Genomic DNA, 19,965 nt, shown 5'->3' on the forward strand with positions numbered 1-19,965 from the left:
CCTTAATAAGTTCATGAATATGTAAACAAGTGTAATTTTGAATAAATAAATTTAAAAAACTTGAACATGCTCGAACATCAATGTGGCTAAAACAAAGATGATGGTGTTTAGCCGAAACCCTCACAATAATGCTGTATTGGAAATGAATGGTCAAACAATCGAGAGAGTGACTAATTTTAAATACTTCGGTAGTCAAATAACTTCTGATCTGGATCCTGATAGGGAAATAAGATGCAGAATAGAGATAGCACAATCAGCATTCGATGGCACTTAATCATTATTCTGCAGTGATAGTCTTAATTTAAAACTGAGACAGAGGATGGTCAATACTGCTCTACGGGGTTGAACCATAGACTCTCAAGGTGAACTCCATAAACCGATTAGAGGCTTTTGAAATGTGGCCTCACCGGAAAATGCTGAGAATTCCGTGGACAAATTTAGTAACCAACGTGGAGGTGCTGAGACGAGCCCGTGCCGAAAAAGAACTACTGTCCTCAATAAAACAGAGAAAACTCGCATATCTAGGCCGTATCATACGCGGAAGCAAATATACGCTTCTAAAGCTAATCATGATGGGAAAGGTCGAGGGAAAGCATGGAGTTGGAAGGCGACAGATGTCCTGGCTGAGAGGCATCCGTGACTGGACGGGAGTGCGCGGGGTTAAGGCGCTGTTCCAGTTGGCACAGGAACGGAATGCCTACTATATAGTGATCGCAAACGTCAGGGAGACCTGATATGGCACAGAAAGAAGAAGAAGAAATAAATATTTTTTTCCGTAAACTCAAAACACAGTAAAATTCAACTATTTGCGGATGACACATGAATGTGTATAAACCTAGTATAAGAAGATTAATATAAAACCGATATATAAACTAAATGAAGACAACAGCACGTCGAAACAGCTAAAGATTAATAAACTAAATCTCTATATTAGCAAAATTAAGTACACGGAAATTGGAAGTAATAAATCTAGCAAAATACATACGAGTAGATGGTTAACCTATCGAGAAAGAAGATATTTGAATTAAATTTTGGTAGCAAATTTTGAACATATTTTCATAAAAAAATCAAATGAACTTTTTTCAATGTCAAGAAGAGTAATTTAAATAGAAGATTTTTTTGAGTATAGGGTGGATGATAAAATAATTGGATATTCTAAACCTAATGGTCAAAAATAAATATTTGTAAGAATTTATCTGCGCCTTAAATAACTTTTCAGTAGACACTTTTTTGTATGTTTTTTTTAAATGAACATTTATTTTATTTATCCTATTACTGTAGCATGTGCAAATTCTATAGCACCCACTTATTGCTCTACAGATTTGAAGCAAATGATAGAAATCTAAATAAATGAGAAATAACATTTTGAGTCGATTCATATTTTTGTTGATAAGAACTGGATTCTACCACCTTGGGAGATATTAATATTAATATATCAAAACATATTTAAATAACCTTTTTCCATAATAAAATATTTTAAGGCGTTGCCTAGCATGTAGGTGAAATAATTCGGTCAGAATACCACCCGCATCGATAGAGGTTTCAGCTCTTTAACTTCAAAAATATCAAATAGATAGAAGGGTTGAAAGAATAAAGATGTTCAAACATAGACAGAATCGTGAATGTTACCTAGTGTGTAAAGTATCTACTTAAACCAGTCAATGACAGGTCATAAATCTATAAAATGTTCTTCATCTCTGTAGTGATATGTTAATAAATAAAAAAATATTTAAATCATGATTATAATACTTAAAAAAGGAAATATTATGAAATTGATTTAAAAATTGAGAAAATAATTAAAATAAACATATCTTTAATAAAAAGACTGCTGTAATATCTGTTAGAATTTAGCAGTGCAGCTTTACAAGCGGGTAGCGTTTTATTACTCTAAGGCCCAAACATTTTATTATTAAAACAGTTTTTTTTTTTAATGAAGGTACATTTTTTTTCCATACTAGAAACAAGGATAGAATAAAACTTTCGTAAAAAAAAAATGCAGAATCAAAAATTGTTTCATGTACGAGAAAATGTATGATGAGATGCCTAAAAGTCAGTAAAAGTATGAAGAATGAAAATAATACGAATGAATTTAGGAAAATATAAAAAAAGTACCGTTTACGAAATCGATAAAACGCCTTTGTTGAAAATTCATGAGATAAATAAGGGCTAGAGGCTTAAGGTTGTACGGATGCAGTATCATTATTATTTTAAATGAGGATGACACAATAAAGTGCAATGCCAGCCACCGTTGCAAATTTATAATGAAGTTTTTCTGATAGTTTTAAATGTCATAATGTTCATATAAGAGTTTTAATTTCATTCGATTATTTAAGTTGTCAAATTGAATTCTTTTTTGAGAAATGTTTTCAGAAAGCCGTAAAAAAAATCTGACAAATAATGAGTATATTTTTCGGACTACTTGCGATGAAACATATTTTAAAATTTTATTAATTTTGGGTAAGTATTAATCGTTCTTGATAATCATTAAATTAATTTGTATAAAATATATTTTTTACTTTCTTCTTCTTATGGTTCCTCTCCCCGATGGAAGTTGGAAATCATCATTGCGATTCTTATTTTATTGGCAGCTGCCCTGAACAAGGACTGAGTGCTGCAATGGAACCAGTCGCGCAAGTTTTTAAGCCAAGAGATGCGCCTTCTACCTGCACTGCGTCTCCCTTCAATCTTTCCCTGTAGAATGACTAGTAAAATTTTATATTTTTCGCCTCTCATCACATGCCCAAAGTACTCAAGTTTTCTTTTCTTTATAGTCTTCAGTACCTCTTTATCTTTTTCCATCCGTCGGAGAACATCATCGTTTCGGACTCTATCCACCCAGGAGATTTTTAATATCCTCCTATAGCACCACATTTCAAAGGCTTCGATCTTTTTTGAAGTGTTTTGGGTGAGTGTCCACGTTTCGACGCCGTAAAAAAGTACCGAGAAGACGTAACATCGAGTAATGCGCATTCGGAGGTCTAAATTAAAGTCTCCACTGCAAAGAAGGTCACGCATCCTGAAAAAGCAGTCTCGCGCCACCTCTATTCTGACTTTGATCTCTTGCGAGTGATCCCATTTATCATTTTTTTAAATTAATTTATTTATAAATATTATACATTTTTTTAAAGCCATCTAAGCCGTTTTGCAAGGCATTCACTATCAAAATACATTTGTACATACATGTTATAATTATTTCTTTGTCTCTGTTATAACTATCTAAATAATAAATTTATTTATTTTATTGGGTAAACAAACAGTATGTACATAAATTTGAGGATTTCTTTGTATATTAGTTTAGTTATGTTTCAATAATTTCAATTAAGTTAAATATAGCAAATGTAAAACAAAAGAAATAAAAAATATGTATATAATAATAAAAATAATTTAATATCTGCTTTTTTCAATATTTCAATGATTGTTGTCTTAAATTTACATACATTGTCATAAAAAATATCAGTCTCGGTAAATCTATTGTAATATTGCTCGCATATTCTAGGTATTGCAGATTGTTTTAAATAGTTTGTTGACGCGCTGTCTGTGTAAAAGAGAAGATTTTGTCTTGTCGGTCTAGATGGCACACCGAATAGAAGTCTTTCAAGTAGATTAGGAGAGTCAATTTTATTATTTATTATGTAATAACTGGTCTAACATAATTTTTTTTATTTTTAAGAAGGTTTATTCCATAGTACTGCATACTCTCAGCATGGTTAGAGAAGTTAAGGTTTAACCGGTAGTCCATCTGTCTAAAAAAAAAAGATGGACTTTTTCTAGTCTATTAATACTAATATATAGTAATTAACATATTACAACAGAGATGGAGAACATTTAAGAAAAGGTAATATAGAAGTCTAGGCATCTACAAGGCTTATGACCTGTCAATGGCTGGTTTAAGTGGCCACTTTACACACTGTGTAACATTCACCATTCTGCCTATATTTGAACATCTATATTCCTTCATCTGTATTCCATTCCAATTCTTTCATCTGTTGATGTTTGTGAAGTTAAAGAGCTGAAAACTTTATTTTTGCGGGTGAGATTTATCTAATGGAATTATTTCACCTACACACTTGGCAACGCCTGAAAATGTTATTTTTTTCAATTTCTATACTTCTTCATGGACCAGGTAATTTATCAACAATATTTTGAGTTTGTCCAAATATTTGTTGCCTAGTATGTAGGTGAAATAATTCAATTAGATGAATCTCACCCGCATAAATAAAGGTTTCAGCTCTTTAACTTCACAAACATCAACAGATGAAAGAATTGAAGGAATATAGATGTTCAAATAAAGGCAGAATGGTGAATGTTACACAGTGTGTAAAGTGGCCACTTACACCAGCCATTGACAGGTTATTAGCCCTGTAGATGCCTAGACTTCTATATTACCTTTTCTCAAATGTTCTTCATCTCTGTTGTAAAATGTTAATATAAACAGCTCCCCAGGGAGTTGAATCCAGTCCTTGTCTACAAAAATTTGGACAAACTCAAAATATTGTTAATATATAGTAAGGTGACCAAATAGGAGTACAGTATTCTAGCTTGGTAAATAATGAATTGTTTACGCCCTGTCATATTTAAAATCAGTAATCAAATGGTCTAGATCGATCGGTCGACCCGAAACCGTCTGATATTTAAATAATCAGTTGTATTAACAAAACGTTAAATATATTTTGTTATTAAATTATACACATCAGGTAATAATAAACGAGCTAAACAATATTTATTATCATTTAAATGAATTAGTTCACTTCTATTTTGGGAACACTCCATTGGCATAGTGAAAAACGGAAAAAAAATATTACTTATTCCGTATTTCGTGTTTTAACCGCCAATATAAATATGAGTGAACTCATTCGTTTTTAGGTTATTAATGTGTTTCGCGCCTCGCGGTAGGCAGGGACATAACTTTTACACTAATGCCTACTTAGGGGGTCACATTAATGATTAATACCCAGTTTGACACTTTCCGACCTCAAACACTTTTATTATATACCCCCCGAATAGAAATATGCGGGGTAAAAATGATAGCACGTTAGATTGGAATAACACCTTTAACCTTTAACTGGCCCTAATTAATTTACTAGGCAGTTGATGTATCGTTAAAGTGTTGGTGCTAAATTTAATAATATCAGCATTGTTACCGTCTATTATTATGTTGTAAAATTTTGATAGGTGAAAGCTCACAAGAAAGAAGGCGATGTTTAATAAAAAGATGATTAAAAAAATAAAAAAAGTCCAGCACAACACCTATGCAAGCATCGTTCCTAACATACGAGTAGTTTACATAATCTTTTATTTATTATTTAGCAATTTTGTTTTTAACATTTTACTGTCAATTTTTATAGTCCATTAACTAACACCCGAATCTTAAGACTTATGAGTTTGCCTTCAAGTAATACATGATCAATATTTTTTTTTTTTTTTTTAATTTATTTACTTAAGTTAGTTAATATTACATTGTATATTAACTAATATATTTACAATTATAACAAATACTTATTAAATATTTCTTACATAACTACATTATTACAATAAACATAACATTTTTTTTTAAAATCCGTAAGTTTTCTTTCATTCTTCATACTTTCAGGCATCTCATCATACAGTTTTAACCCTTTATACATTAAGCTATTTTGTGATTTTGTTTTTTTCTTAAGTGGTAGTCTTATCCTATTTCTATTTCTTGTCCTATATTTATGTACATTTCTATTTAATATAATTTCACTTATAAAATACTTTGGCATGAGATTATTAAACACTTTATATATAAATACAAATACATTATACAATAGTCTTTTCTTTATTCCTATCCAGTTCAATTGTTTTCTCATTTTTTCAACACTATTATATTTGCTTTTTTTCAGTATAATTCTCATTGCTCTATTTTGTAGTATTTCAAACTTGTTTATGTCTCCCTTGTTAGCTAAATATAATATAGTAGAGCAATAGTTCCAATGAGGGGCAATTATTGTTTTGTATATAAGTTCTGCACTCTTTTTATTTATTTTTTTTCGAATTCTTCCTAGGAAGAAAATCTTTTTTGAAATTTTCTTATGTATATATTCAAAGTGTGATGTTAAATTTAATCTGGAGTCAAGAATAATTCCTAAGTATTTCATTTCATCAACCCTTTCAATAATTTTACCATCAATATTTACATTCATTGTTATGCCATGTGCTTTATTACCTATCTCCATATATTTTGTTTTACTAACATTTAATTTCAATTTATTTATCTTTAGCCATGACGATATGTTCTGTAGATCTTCATTTAATTTATTAATTGAGTCTTCATAGTTTTCTCCCGCTATATATATAAGGGTATCATCTGCGAATAGTCGTACTTTGCAGTGTTTTATTATCTGTGTGATGTCATTTATATATATAATGAACAATATTGGTCCTAGCACTGATCCTTGGGGGACACCTAGTTCATTTTCAATCGGTTCCGATTCTGAGTTATCTATTTTTGTTATTTGGTTCCTTTCACTTAGATATTCTTGAAACAGTTTGATAGCACTATTAGATAGTCTAAGTATTCTTAGTTTTTGTATTAATTTTTTTCTATCTATCGTTTCAAATGCTCTCTTAAAATCTAGAAATACAGCTAATATAAACTTATTTTTATCTATATTATTTTTCCATGTATCTATCACAATATTGATCGCCGACTCACAAGAATTTTTATTTCTAAATCCAGATTGTTCTTCACATAATAAATCATTTTCTTCTAGATATTCAACTAGTTGGTTTTTTATTACTATTTCTAGTACCTGTTCGTATTTTGGTAACATATTTATAGGTCTATATTCCTCACATTTTTTTGTATTTTTTACTTTAGGTACTGGTATTACCGTTGATGTTTTCCATGTGTTTGGAAATTTCCCTCTCAGAAGGGATTCATTGATGATACTCAATAGTGAAGATCCTATGATTGGCATTGCGTCACTCATTACTTGAATGGTTATGCCATCGGGACTTGTCTTTGATTTTGTATTGTTTAATATTTGTTGAAGATATGTTAAATCTATCTCTTTAAATGCAAATTCTTGTTCATTACCCTGAAAATTGCTTTCTATAGGGTCCTCTTTTATGTTAGATATGCTTTTATGAATTTCTATTATGCTCTCAATAAAATATTTATTGAATTTGTTTTGTAAATTACCTTGTACTTTTTGCGGAAATTCAATGTCCTTTCTCATTTCTCTGTCCTCGTTTTGTATTAAACTTTTTATCGTCCTTCACATTTTTTTGGGATCCCCTCTTTCAGCATAAATTTTATTCTTAAAATATTCATTTTTACTGTTTTTTATTACTTTGGAGTATTTATTTCGCACTGTTTTAAATAATATCCAATCCCTTGGTTTCTGACTTATTTTTGCTACTTTGTATAATCTGTCTCTTTCATATTGTAGTGTTTGTAATTCTTTTGTGTACCATTGGTTTGTTCCGTTAATTTTTATTTTTTGTATTGGAATTATTTATCAATGGCATTCTTAAGATGGTTAATTATTGCGTTTGCTTTTTCATTATATTCCATTTGATTTATTTCATCGATATTATGCAGATATTCTTTCAATCTTTCTTTGTCATATTTTTTATAGTTTCTTGTATGTATTTCTTGAATGGCTTTTTTCGTATTTGCAATCTTCTGTTTATCTTCTGATATGTATATAATGTTGTGATCGGTTATTTTTGGTTCATCTAGGACTTTCACCTCAATATTGTTTTTGTTAGTTATAACAATGTCAATTAACGTTTTTGATTTATCTGTTACTCTTGTTTCACTTTTTACCAATTGTTTCATGCTATTTGCTTGGATAATCATTTTAAGTTTTTTAGTATATGTGTCTTTTGTGTTCAACATATTTATATTGAAGTCACCGGTTATAATGTTATCTTCATTGTCCTTCAAATTCTCGCTACACCAGTTCTCAAAAAATGACAAAAAATCTTTAGTACTTGCATTTGGAGAGTGATACACTACTCCATATATTCCTTTTTTGTATCCATCAGTTATTCGAATTGCTAGAATCCAACAATTTTTCTCTAGTTTACTATTATTGATAATTTCATATGTAATATGTTTTTTTATTAAGATTATAACACCTCCCGTATGCCTACTATGAGAATCACATCTTATTGATTTATATCCCAGAAAAGAGATTTCGCTATCTTCGATTTCGTTTGTTATGTGTGTTTCGCTCAACATTACAATTGCAGGTTCGTTGCGTTCAAGAAGTATTTGTATCTCTTCATTGTGGGAAATTAGGCTTTGTACATTTAGGCATATAATTTGGTTTAGTCTATCAACTTTCAAAAAAAAATTATTTTTCTTTTTTCCATTTCTAATTTTCTTTTGTACACTGGGCATTCAAAACTCCATGCTGGATGTCCCGAGTCGATTTTAAGTTTAAGTTTGTTACCGGTATTAATACAGTTGATACATTTTTCATCTCCCTTTTTAACTTTACATTCATCACTTGTATGATCTTCTGTGCATTTGGGACAAACTTGTTTATCGTTTTTACAGTCAATATCTTTATGGTTAAACCCAAAGCATTTAAAGCATCTTTTTATATTAAAATATACAATATACAGTGCAGTTTGTTTGCCAATGTAGCGCTGCTCCATCATAATCAAACCCTTATCCGCACTTGATGGTGCTTAGGGCACTGCATTACTGAAATAAATGCAGCATACATCGATACTCTGTTAAAAGAAGGTAAGGTGATGGTGAACAGTGGAAATGAAATATTGCAGTTTAAAAATCTTTAAAATCTATATTTCACGCCTAACCTACAAGAAATTGAACTCAAAACCTCAAAAATCTTAGGGGAACACGCCAAACATTACAAGGTAGACGTTTCTCTACTCGGTTTCCTTAGACAGGATTTTTAGTTGAGTCAAAAGCGGTCCATAATTTATTCAATTTTGATGGATTATTAACTTAATACTTGTTCCATGTATTAAATAATACTGAAAAAAATGGATGTTAGAAAAATGAAACAGTTTTATAAATTTCGTGTACACTATTTTTAATTTCTCGGTCCGCCTCGTGGCGTAGTAGTCAGCGCATTTGCCTACAATGCAAGAGGTCTCGGGTTCGATTCCTGATATGCTTGACATGAAATGTTTAATCAAAAAAATGTGTTTTTACACCTGAATGGTTTATAGTCCCTAGACTGGCAGCTGAAGCGTAAGACTGATTGTCTTACCCTCATGTAACAAAAATGCTCAAGATATGCTGCGATTGGTTAACCGATGCAGTGCCCTATGCAATATTTGGTTCGGAAAGGGAATGATGATGATGATTTTTTATTTAATGTACTTTCAATAATATAAAAACAGAAATCTAAGCTTCTTTAAAGCTGGAGTTTTGATTTCAAACGGATAAAAAAAACTTTTGCTATTAACATGTTCAATAAATTAAATCTTGAATTCATTAAATCGCTGACATTTGTTTATCAAAATTATTTTTCTGTACAGCATAAAATACAAATTAGCCACTCTCTATTGAGGACCCTTGAAACTAAACCTCAATTGAAAATACAATTGAAAAAATAATTCATTTTGTAAGCACTCAATAAGTAAAGTGAAGTTAATTTTTTTACAAAAATAACTTAAGTATGAAATTTCAGGACTAAATAAATTTCTATAAAATAATGAAACAAATCTGAATAAATGTTTCCTTTCGCGTTATTTGAATACATTTATCATATTATTTATTTCACTGTGCTGTTGCGTGGGCAGGTTAGAATAAAGTTAATATTTGAAAAGTAGTAGTACTTTTGTAATATTTAATTAACAGTGTCTCTGGGGAAGATGAAATTGTAAATTGTTTCTTTGTGGGGACCTACTATTAAATAATAAACATTAATGAAAGAGCGTAAACACTGAAGCTGGAACTTTCCTTTTTCTCTTTGCTAAAGTTTCCGTAAATTCTTACACTAAGTCACGTATCTTAAACACGTAAATAAATAAAACTTCACAATATCCGCGTTTTAAATTATCTACTTAGTGGTGGGAAAAATCGATTTTGATTACCAAATACGTTATTTAAGTCAAAATTTCCGACATTTTGACAGTAGGCCGTTTACACAAATGATAAACTGATTTGAATTAATTACGGCTGATATGTTATTACGCTTGTTTTATAATAATAACAATCATAGTTTATTAAAAAAACAACAATTACTTTATCTACTAGATACACACTTAAGTAATAGATTTCTCTGGATCATGTCTAGTCCGCCTAACTTGGTACAACCTGTTTTAAGGCGGACATTTTTATGCAAAAATAAACAATAACATTACTACCTACTAGTCAATTAACTATACAGTGATACAATATTAATTTATAATTTAAGAATGTATTTTGAATAAATTTTCCAATTTTTCTCGACCTAAACCCAGAAACCAATTTTTGCAAATTTATTAAGTGTTATTAAGTGAGTCATGGTTTTGCAATCTTTGGGTAACATATTGAGTATTTTGGGGCCCAGAAACCTGAGGAGTGTTCCTTTTGGGATTTGGTAAAATAATTTGTTTTCACAAACATTATTTTTCTAAAAATATATAATTGCCTTATTTCTAATATCTCAAATTCCTCAAACAACTTCATGCTGGGGTACCTGAAGGGTTTTATAAAAATAATTTTAACTATTGATATTCGAGCGGATTCGAGAGGTTTAAATTTTGATTTATTAGTGCCTCTCCATCCTTTTATGCAATTGGTTATAATTGAGTTACAAAAAATAAAATAAAGTTGTTTAAGTTTAATTAGGGATAATATGCTACGTATCGACTTAACGACTAATTTTTAGTGTTATTTATGTGTTCTGTCCATTTAAAAATTTTAACAATATTTATACTTGCATGTTCCAAGTTAGTTTTTATGTGAATTCTTTTTGAAGAGTTCTTTTTCACCTAAAAAATGGATAAACAATAGGAATTAACAAGTTTATTGACATAAAAAAAAATGATTATTCGTAAACAGATCATAATTTTCATAAAAATGTTAAATATTATACTGTTACATACTATTATAAAGTTTTTATTCCTTAAACGTTTTTAAAATTGTCATGGGCTTTCTTTATTCAATGGTGCATAGAGCACTGAACTGGTACACTAATTCCAGCGTATTTTGATAACTTATGTTACGTGAAGTCTTACGCTTCAGGTGCCAGTCCATGAACTACGAAATATTCTAGAGTTAAAACACCGTTTTAAACCAATATTTTACATCATACATGTCAGAAACTGAACCCGCCCGGGACCTCTTTCATGGCAGGCAGATGTGCTGATCACTACACCACAAGGCCTTTTAGATAAACAAAATTTAACTGAATTTAAATACGAATTTAGCTACGTGGCGTATAACGTGCCGTTTGCTTATGATATTAAAGTAAACATTACTAAATATCATTAAATATTTGTATAAAACCACTTACCGACTTTTCTATGTCTACCGGTTTCAAGACGTATCCGTCTCTTCGTCAGGACACCAATTAAACCAACATGCAAACCAACATGCAAAACCCACTGTACACCTTCACCATAGTTGTTTCACAAAAATATAAAACCAACACAACATGCATTGTAATAAGCACATGCACTGATTAGGACAAACACTCTATGATTACAAGGTTGTTCAAAATGATTTTGTACTCGTTACATCAAAATTACCCAGATTTGAATAATTCTAATGAATACAATGATACTATATTTTAGTCGCGTTCATCGAGAAAATTATTTTTTGTGGATAAATTTCAAAAGGCATTGAATAATTATTTAATTGAGTGGATATAATAAATTTATTTCAGGCGTGAATTCAAATTTATAATATCCACTTATAAACGAAAATACGCTAGAAAATACCCAATATGCTAGAAGCAAAAGCAGTTGTTAAGTATCGTCTCAAAAAATACTGTAATTAGTTAGAACAGCAAATGGACCAAAATGAAATATTTACTAATGCTACTTAATGTATATGAAGTTCACATGAAGTTTTCTCACTGTGCTTGTTATTAGATAAAGCTAATTTTCTTTCCTGATACATCAGCAAATCGAGGATCCAAAAATTGAGAGTCATAAATCTAAAAATGGCTAGTTTTTTTAATATTTTTTATTTATACTTTTACATTGTTTGTATTCTTTTTTTATTCATAATAATGTTCCCTCACTGGGGTGTCCCGTGCCGAGGGAAACATTTTACAAAATGTAAAACATGCCTAAGATTAGCTATTTAACGAAGTTAACATAATAATAACAATTAAAAAACCGCAATTCATCCAATTAACCTAATTATTAACATAATAAACAATAAAAAACTAAAATAATAATTAAAAAACATAACCAATTTATATAGACCAATAGAACAAATTTTACAAACAGTACACACATTTTACCTATTTGGCTTGATCCACTCATCGATCCGTGCGCAACCCACTTCACTATCCATTTCTCCATTTCTTAATAGCAATATTATATTGTGAGAACTTACTAATTATCCTTATGGATAATGGAAGAAGATTGTACACTTTAAGAGAGTAGTAGCCAATCCTCTTTGACCGAAGGTTTTATTAATTTTTTTGCAGCATCTAGTAACTCTTGTATATGTAACGGAAGGTTTGTTGATTATCATGATTGAATAAAAAATAAGTTTAAAGCATTTATTTAGTTTAAAACATAAAATAAGTTTTTATTATCAAAGTGTGAAGGTTTCTGCAAATAACTGAACTTAATATAGAAAACACGCGTTAGTAGTACTCGTAATTCAAGTGAGACATGTAATCGAAATACGTGCTATAAGTCTTAAGTATTTTTTTCTTTCGCGTATCGCACGTCCGATAAAATATGGCCATAATTTAAAAAAGCAAAATTTCCAGAAGAGCCCAAGAACTAAATAAACTCATTATCATTTTTTATTATCATACCATGTATTTTAAGTGGAATTTTAGCACTCTTTATATAAATGCTGGTGTGTCATATACATCAAGATTTATCTTTAAATTATGGAAAATCTCGATTGACAAAAAAAACATAGTTAAAATATGACTCTTTTGATGATGGCGGCGCTAAAATAAGTGTGAGTGTTGGTTATAAAGCCATTATTATATATGAGAGAGTGCGGGTATTATCCTTAGCTCTACCTACCCGAGTTTCTCCAGGGTATGCTTGGCTACAACAGTTTAGAGACTAGAAGGAATGTGTATTTTATTATAAATTTTTATCGATTGTTGCGCGTTATGATCGATAATTCTGAGATTATGATGAGCATCGGTTTATATGTTCCTGATATTTACCTAAGACAGCGTCAGCATAGATTGTTTCATATTCCAATATTCAGGACCAATCTGCCTATGGTTATGCCTGTTGGAAGGGCTACCGCTATGCTGAACAACATCGCGCTGGATATTGATCTGTTCCATGTACCCGAAGGGGTTTTCCGGAGCAGGATTCTCCTACTACTTTGACATGAGTCTCTTTCGTGTATTTTTTAAAAATTTTAATAGTATTTACGTATTGAATATATGTTTGTAATATTTATGTTATATTTAAAGTAAATGAATTGAATTGAAAATTATTCGGGTAAATCATTAAGCTAGAATTATTTATGTTTTTTTTAGCATATGAATGCTTTTTTATAATTTATTGTGTATACTTAAGTAAAAATCAGTATTTTTTTTACAGTTATGACTTTACTTGGTTGGATGTGCAATATGTAGTATATTGTCAGAAAATATACAGCCCCGATATTGAGTGAATTGTAAAACCTGTATCCATATAGCCAGCAAGCAAATATAAAATAACAGTTTTGTGGAAAACAGTGAATAAGTGGTATCATTAACAAAACAGCAATTTAAATTTACTTCTCGATCAAAAACACGTATTAGTTATAAACTTTAAACAACAATCGGAGATACGTGGGTTAAAAGGTCTTTTTTCTTCTCACACGAGTGAAAGTGGTGTTAATTTACTTAATAAGTAAAGTAATAATGATCGAAAACACGTGTTAGAAATAATTTTGACAAGGAAAATTGTAAATAATAACACCCGCTAGCAAGTGAATTTATTTGCTTGCGCATCGGTGAATTGTAGAGCTCGGACATTGAGAGAGCGATAAAAGCTCTCAGAGAGTTTTTCCTTTTCGATGGGCAGGTAGCCTCGGCCGGGGAGATGAGCGGGGGCGAGCAGTCGCCCAAGCTGCGGCAGACCAAGAAGTGCCAGTTCGCGGCGGCCGAGTGCGGGCCCCGGCTGGACAAGTGCGCAGGCTGGCTGTGCCGGCGCGGGGGGCAGGACCTAGACGGGGCGGAGGAGCCCGTGGCGCCTCCCACGCCCCCGCCGGCGGCCTGCGATGACTCGCAGCCCCCGCCTAAGAACTGCTTCAGGCTCGTCATGTTGGGGTAAGATGTTTCCGACATTACTTTGTTATATTTTGATTCCTGAATAACTAAGACAGTCACAATCTCTACTTGATTTATTAATTTTATTTTAACAATATTTTGAGTTTGTTCAAGAAGTATTAAAAACTTATCACGCTACTTACCGAATAAAAGGTAGGCGCACGATTGATAGGTTGCTGGTTCACGAATTTATAATTCATAAATCGCATTATTAACACCCGGTGCTCTGAACTACAAAACAAAATTATACAAACACTCACCTTATACTGGAGTTCTCTTGACCCCTTGGTTCCAACTTTTTCAGGCGAGCAGCCTCTATTGGATTCTGGGTTGAACGATGCACTTGATCTTGAATAGTCACGCGTGGTGCAAAACAAGTAATTGGGCAGCAATACACAATCACATGAATTTGTGATGGCAGTCAATACCTTATTGCCGCAAAAAATAAAGATGAGTTTCCCGCGGTGAAGATTGATAGGAGTTCATGTGGTAAATTTAAAATTAAAATAGGACCCTTCACAATAAATGTGGCGCAACAAAATACCGTGAATTATTGAATTTCTATTGTCAGAAAATTAAATGATTCTCTCTTCTTTATATCCTACGAGCTGAACCCGGCAATGATTTGCTATTGCTAGATTTGATTTTATACTCGTGTAAATATTAAATTAACACAGTTTGATTTTAATTATTGTATTTAGTTACAATTAGATATGTACACATACATTATTATTTTTGTGTTTCGGATCACATAAATTGTGAGGATATGCGGTGATAGAGAATTTCAATAAATAGGTATTGGAACATTATTTTTCAGTCACCGTCTTGCAAATGCCACCCCGATACTGCGCGAAAAGGACAAATGCATTTCAAAACTATTATGCATAAATAAAATAGACAAAATCAACGTTCCGTTATACCGTTTTACACACCTCTAACCAGAATCAATATTGTTATTTTTTTAGACAAAGTTGTCTAAAGAAAAAAAAAAACTGTATTGGCATATTTTGCGTTTTTTAAACAATCCAAAGACAGCAGACAATACTAGGCGTTTTATCGGTTTTTGGATGGTTCCAGTCGTAAACAATTTATAAGATAAAAACAAAAATATCTGTTGTGGGTTAAATATAAAATCACTGCATTAATGCCATAATCCAGGTCAAAAATACGGAAATACCTTTGTATGAAAAAAATTCAGACTGTATTTTTTATCAAGATTTACCATTATTTAATACTTATAAAAGTTCGCTTCATTATGATTTTGGGTAACTCTCTTGGTTCTCTTAAATAAAAGCACCGACACATAGACGCACCCTGAGCCCTTTGAAATTGTGACACTTAACTCACGCCCAACGCGTATTTAGTCGTTTCTTAACCACCAGCAAGGTTTTAACTTAAGGTTGACGTTTAATTCAAAACCAAAACCAAAACGCCTGATTGTTTCTTGAAAACGTGTAAAAACCATTTGGTTAAATGAAAAAAGATGGTGTAGCTTTTTATTGGTAAGTAGATACCAAGGTACTTGTTTATTATGGTATTCCATAACTTAAAATAATGAATATTCCAATTCAAAATTATTTTTGTAAATGTCAACATTTGCTCTTTTTGCCAAGGGGGTGAATTGAATGTACAAATACGATTTCAAAAAGGTTTTTGATGTCAGTTAATATAATTTTAGCAATATCAAAAACCCCGTAAATATAAATAAAAAGGTAAGCATTTTAAGGAATTTCAGAAAACAATCTAATTGGGATCCATTAAAACTAATTTTGTTTGAAAACATACAAATACCAACAGTTTTTTTTTTCAAATGCGGCCCTGATAGGGTCGATAAATAAAACATTTACGCACTCAAATTTTTTCAACTTATCAGATTGAAGATTTAAGGATCTATAAATATCTACATGGCAAATATCTACATTCCGTTAAAAACCGCAAGTATATCGGTAGAGTTGTTATTCAGTTTATCGAGGACACAAATACAAACATTACCTTTTATATATATAGATAAATATACATGTATATAGTGTACATGTTTATAGATGTAGGTATATAATTAGACGTACATATTTTTAAAAAACATGTAGAATAGTTTTTGAAAGTATCAATTCAATCAAATAAATGCCAATTTGTCGACATTTATTAAAAAAAAATATCCGAAAACCTAATCAGTTTTTCGTAGGAACCAAAAAATATTGTAGGTTCATTTAAAGCTGTAGTCAAGAGCAAGATCTTTATTAAAAAGAAAACGTGACCAGCATCCCCAAGGGTAAAACAAATTTTCAACACTGCTTCAAATGTACTTAATTTTTTCACAATAATCTTTTAAGTGAGAAAAAGAAAATGTACTTGAAACTCACACATACGGGGTACCTACTTTAATTAACTTTATGTAACTTGGTTTAATTGAAAAAGTTATTTTTAGGAAAAAGCATACTAAAAAAATACCAATTAAAAAAGTTTTAAGTTACTTACTTCAAAGAAGAACAAAAATTTAAGTATGTTTTGAGTACGTCAAAATCTTTGTTGACTCAAAAAATCAACGGATGTCGCATATGAGACATATTAACCTAAAACGAACCTCTTACGTGCTTCCGTTGAAATATATATACTTTTTTTAATATATTTTCTTTTTCTGCATAAATATATGTATACTAGCGGGCTTATGCACATAGTTGAAAAAAGTTGGAGGGAAGGAAAGGAGGTGGATGCATTTAATAAGCTAAGAGTACAGTGACCATTATACGGCGGCCACCGTGGTGTAGTGGTCAAGACGCTTGACTCACGCACGGAAGGTTCCGGGTTCGATTCCCGGTGAGAACACAAAAATAAAAAATGTGATTTTTCTCAAGCCTGGGTGCTCTGTGATGTAATTCACCACTGTAATTAGGCCTCCTGGCTAGTTGTGTAGTAGGATTTGCAAGTGATTTGATGATGAGACATGAAAAATGCGTAAGCATACAAATATTTAAACGTGAACATTTAAACTCTTGGTTTGAATTCTACTAATGATTTGTAAATTTATTTTTTTTTCACGCCCGTAAGGCTTTTACATACATGTAAGTTATATAAAACATGAATATATAAACTACATCAAATTTAAAAAATACAATATAAAGCAATAAAAGATAGAACAGTGTTAAAAAGTAAAGTTTGTACAAAAAAGAAGATGAGTATATAAACAACATAATTTAAAAAAAAAACAGTTTGAAGAAATAAATATAGAACTGTGTTTAGAAGTTAAGTTAGTTTAAAAAAATAAATAATAATAATAAGCTAAAGAAATGCAGTTAAAGGTTTAAAGCAGCTAGAATGTTATAAAAAATAATACGAACAGAATATTAAGTTCTATTTGATATGGAACATATACATTGATTTTTAAAATTTACAAGACACACGTTAAAGACATCGATGTTGTTAGCATATTGGTTCGCAAGTATATGCATCCGCATTACGGTGAATTCGCGCTGTAATTGGTCGATGATTACATCGGGTAACTCGGCCAGGCACTCGCACATTAATCAAATTTATAAGTTCGCAACAATCGAACATTGATGTTATTATTTTAGACAAAAAAAAGCAAGTCATTTAATTTTCGTCTGTTTTCTAATGTTTGGATGTTTAAATAATCATTTAAGTATTTGTAATTTATGTATTCAATCGGTTTGTTTAATTTAAAATTGACTTATTGTAGTCGTATCGCTACATTATGTAGTGAATGTCTCGGATCAATAAAATGTAATAGAATTTGCGGAGCCGAAACCAAATTAATTAGGAAACTTACTCAATTACTAGTTCCAAGCTCAGTCCGCAGGAGGATATGCCGATATGCGTCACAGTAATCTTAAGGCGGCTCTACATGCTGGTTAACATGTTCGCCAATTCGTTGGCCAATACATAATACCAAACGTGCAGAGGAAACTTTTGACTGGCAGATCTGGTACACGCGTAGGCACATGCGCTGGCGCCCGATCCGCCTATTGTCGGTTTTGAACCAAGATCAATGGGCGTTGGCGGAACGGCGGTGAACGCGTTCACGCGAAAGCGAAGCTCAACGCTACTGAATACTGGTAAGGGAGACATTTTGTGCGCGTTTGACGTTCGTACATTGACTCGCGCGGACAGATGCTGAACGAATTGCTAACGTGTGGGCAGTTTAGCTATTCTTTTGCCAATACGCGCGCCAGCGTAATGGCCGACTTATTGGCCAGCGTGTAGAGCCGCCATTACGTTTTCCCAATCCGAACAAATTGCTTTGGGTTAGTTGATGTCTTTGCCTAGTGGCTAAGTAGTCAGTGCATTTGCCTACTTGCAGGAGATCTCGGGTTCCTTCCCGACATGGTTGACATGGAATATTTGTTTTAAAATGTGTCTTAACAGATTCCCGCCAATTACGAGAAAAAAAATCAAGAAAGATTTTTTCGTCAATCGGTCCGGGCGATCTTATGTACTTTTCATAACTTCCTTCCATTCCTTTTTTCCCATCAGCTGACAAGTCTCAAAATGAAAAGCTGAGCGGAATATTCCTTAAAAAACTAAATGTCCTATTGTTTTTTTTCAATGTAAAACTTTAAAATACCAAAAAAGTACTCATACGATAATTATATTGCTTAATTTTCTCGCTCATAAATAATCGGTGATTGTCATAAAACACATAATTCATTCTACTTTACAATGGTTTCATATTTCATCATAGTTATCAAAAAGGAACGTAACTCAACTCGGACATTTTAAATTTGCCCGAAAAATGTAAAATCTGAGAAATAGGGCTTAACAAAAGCTTTTAGTGAAAAACTCACAGATTTCTTTGTGAACATATTTTAGTAGAAGCATGTTAGATTATATGTACATGTATATATTTATTATGTCGACTAAAAATTTTTATGTATAGGTTATTTTACATTGGCCTTTAAACCAATATTGGAAAAGATATATGGATTTTCTGCCAACCAAAACAAAAATAAATTGCTCACCAAAAAGTCAATAGATGGAAGAGTTGAGAAATTGTGGATTTTCAAGCATAGCCAGAATGCTAAATGTTACACAGTGTGTAAAGTGGCCACTTAAACTAGCCAATGACCGGTCATAAATCCCGTAAATGCCTAGACTTCCATGTTCCCTTCTCAATAAAGTATCATTTAAAGGTAATAATTGAATTGCCTAAAATTTTGTGAATTAAAAATAGTGTACATAGATTGCTGTGAAAAAAATGTTACAAAATGTAATACATTAAATACGCAGAAATTCACATTAAAAAAATCTAAATGAATATCTATTTGCGTGTAATCAATACACATTATAAATTAATCATTGTGACCGTGAAATAAACTTAATTCATAAGAAATATTTTATGTGGTATGTAATTACTCGTTCAAGGGTAACGAAACAGGAGAAAGCTTTCTTTATTAATGAATAATACGTTATTTAGGGGCGTTTGTAGTAAAGTTGAAACGGTATATAATTATCAAGTAAATACGTAGGCTTAAAACTTATAATCTTGTGGCATTTGAGTTGGCCCATCATTTTAGGTATATTTTTAGAAGGATTTTCGTTAAAA

At 31.4% G+C, this 19,965-nt stretch overlaps 1 long non-coding RNA gene across 1 annotated transcript in view; it reads left to right on the forward strand.

The window, feature by feature from the left end:
• LOC148272928 (uncharacterized) overlaps window positions 1-14,412 on the forward strand; it is a 31,746-nt gene extending 17,334 nt beyond the window's left edge. The window contains exon 2 of the long non-coding RNA XR_015824726.1: window positions 13,696-14,412. This is a non-coding gene — a long non-coding RNA (uncharacterized LOC148272928). The remainder of the gene's footprint in view (window positions 1-13,695) is intronic.
• Window positions 14,413-19,965: the final 5,553 nt, after the last annotated feature.

The sequence above is a fragment of the Micrasema longulum genome, unplaced genomic scaffold (genome assembly GCF_059751315.1).
Source record: "Micrasema longulum isolate JH-2025_06_02 unplaced genomic scaffold, ASM5975131v1 h1tg002146l, whole genome shotgun sequence".
In the NCBI taxonomy this organism is placed as follows: Eukaryota; Metazoa; Arthropoda; class Insecta; order Trichoptera; family Brachycentridae; genus Micrasema; species Micrasema longulum.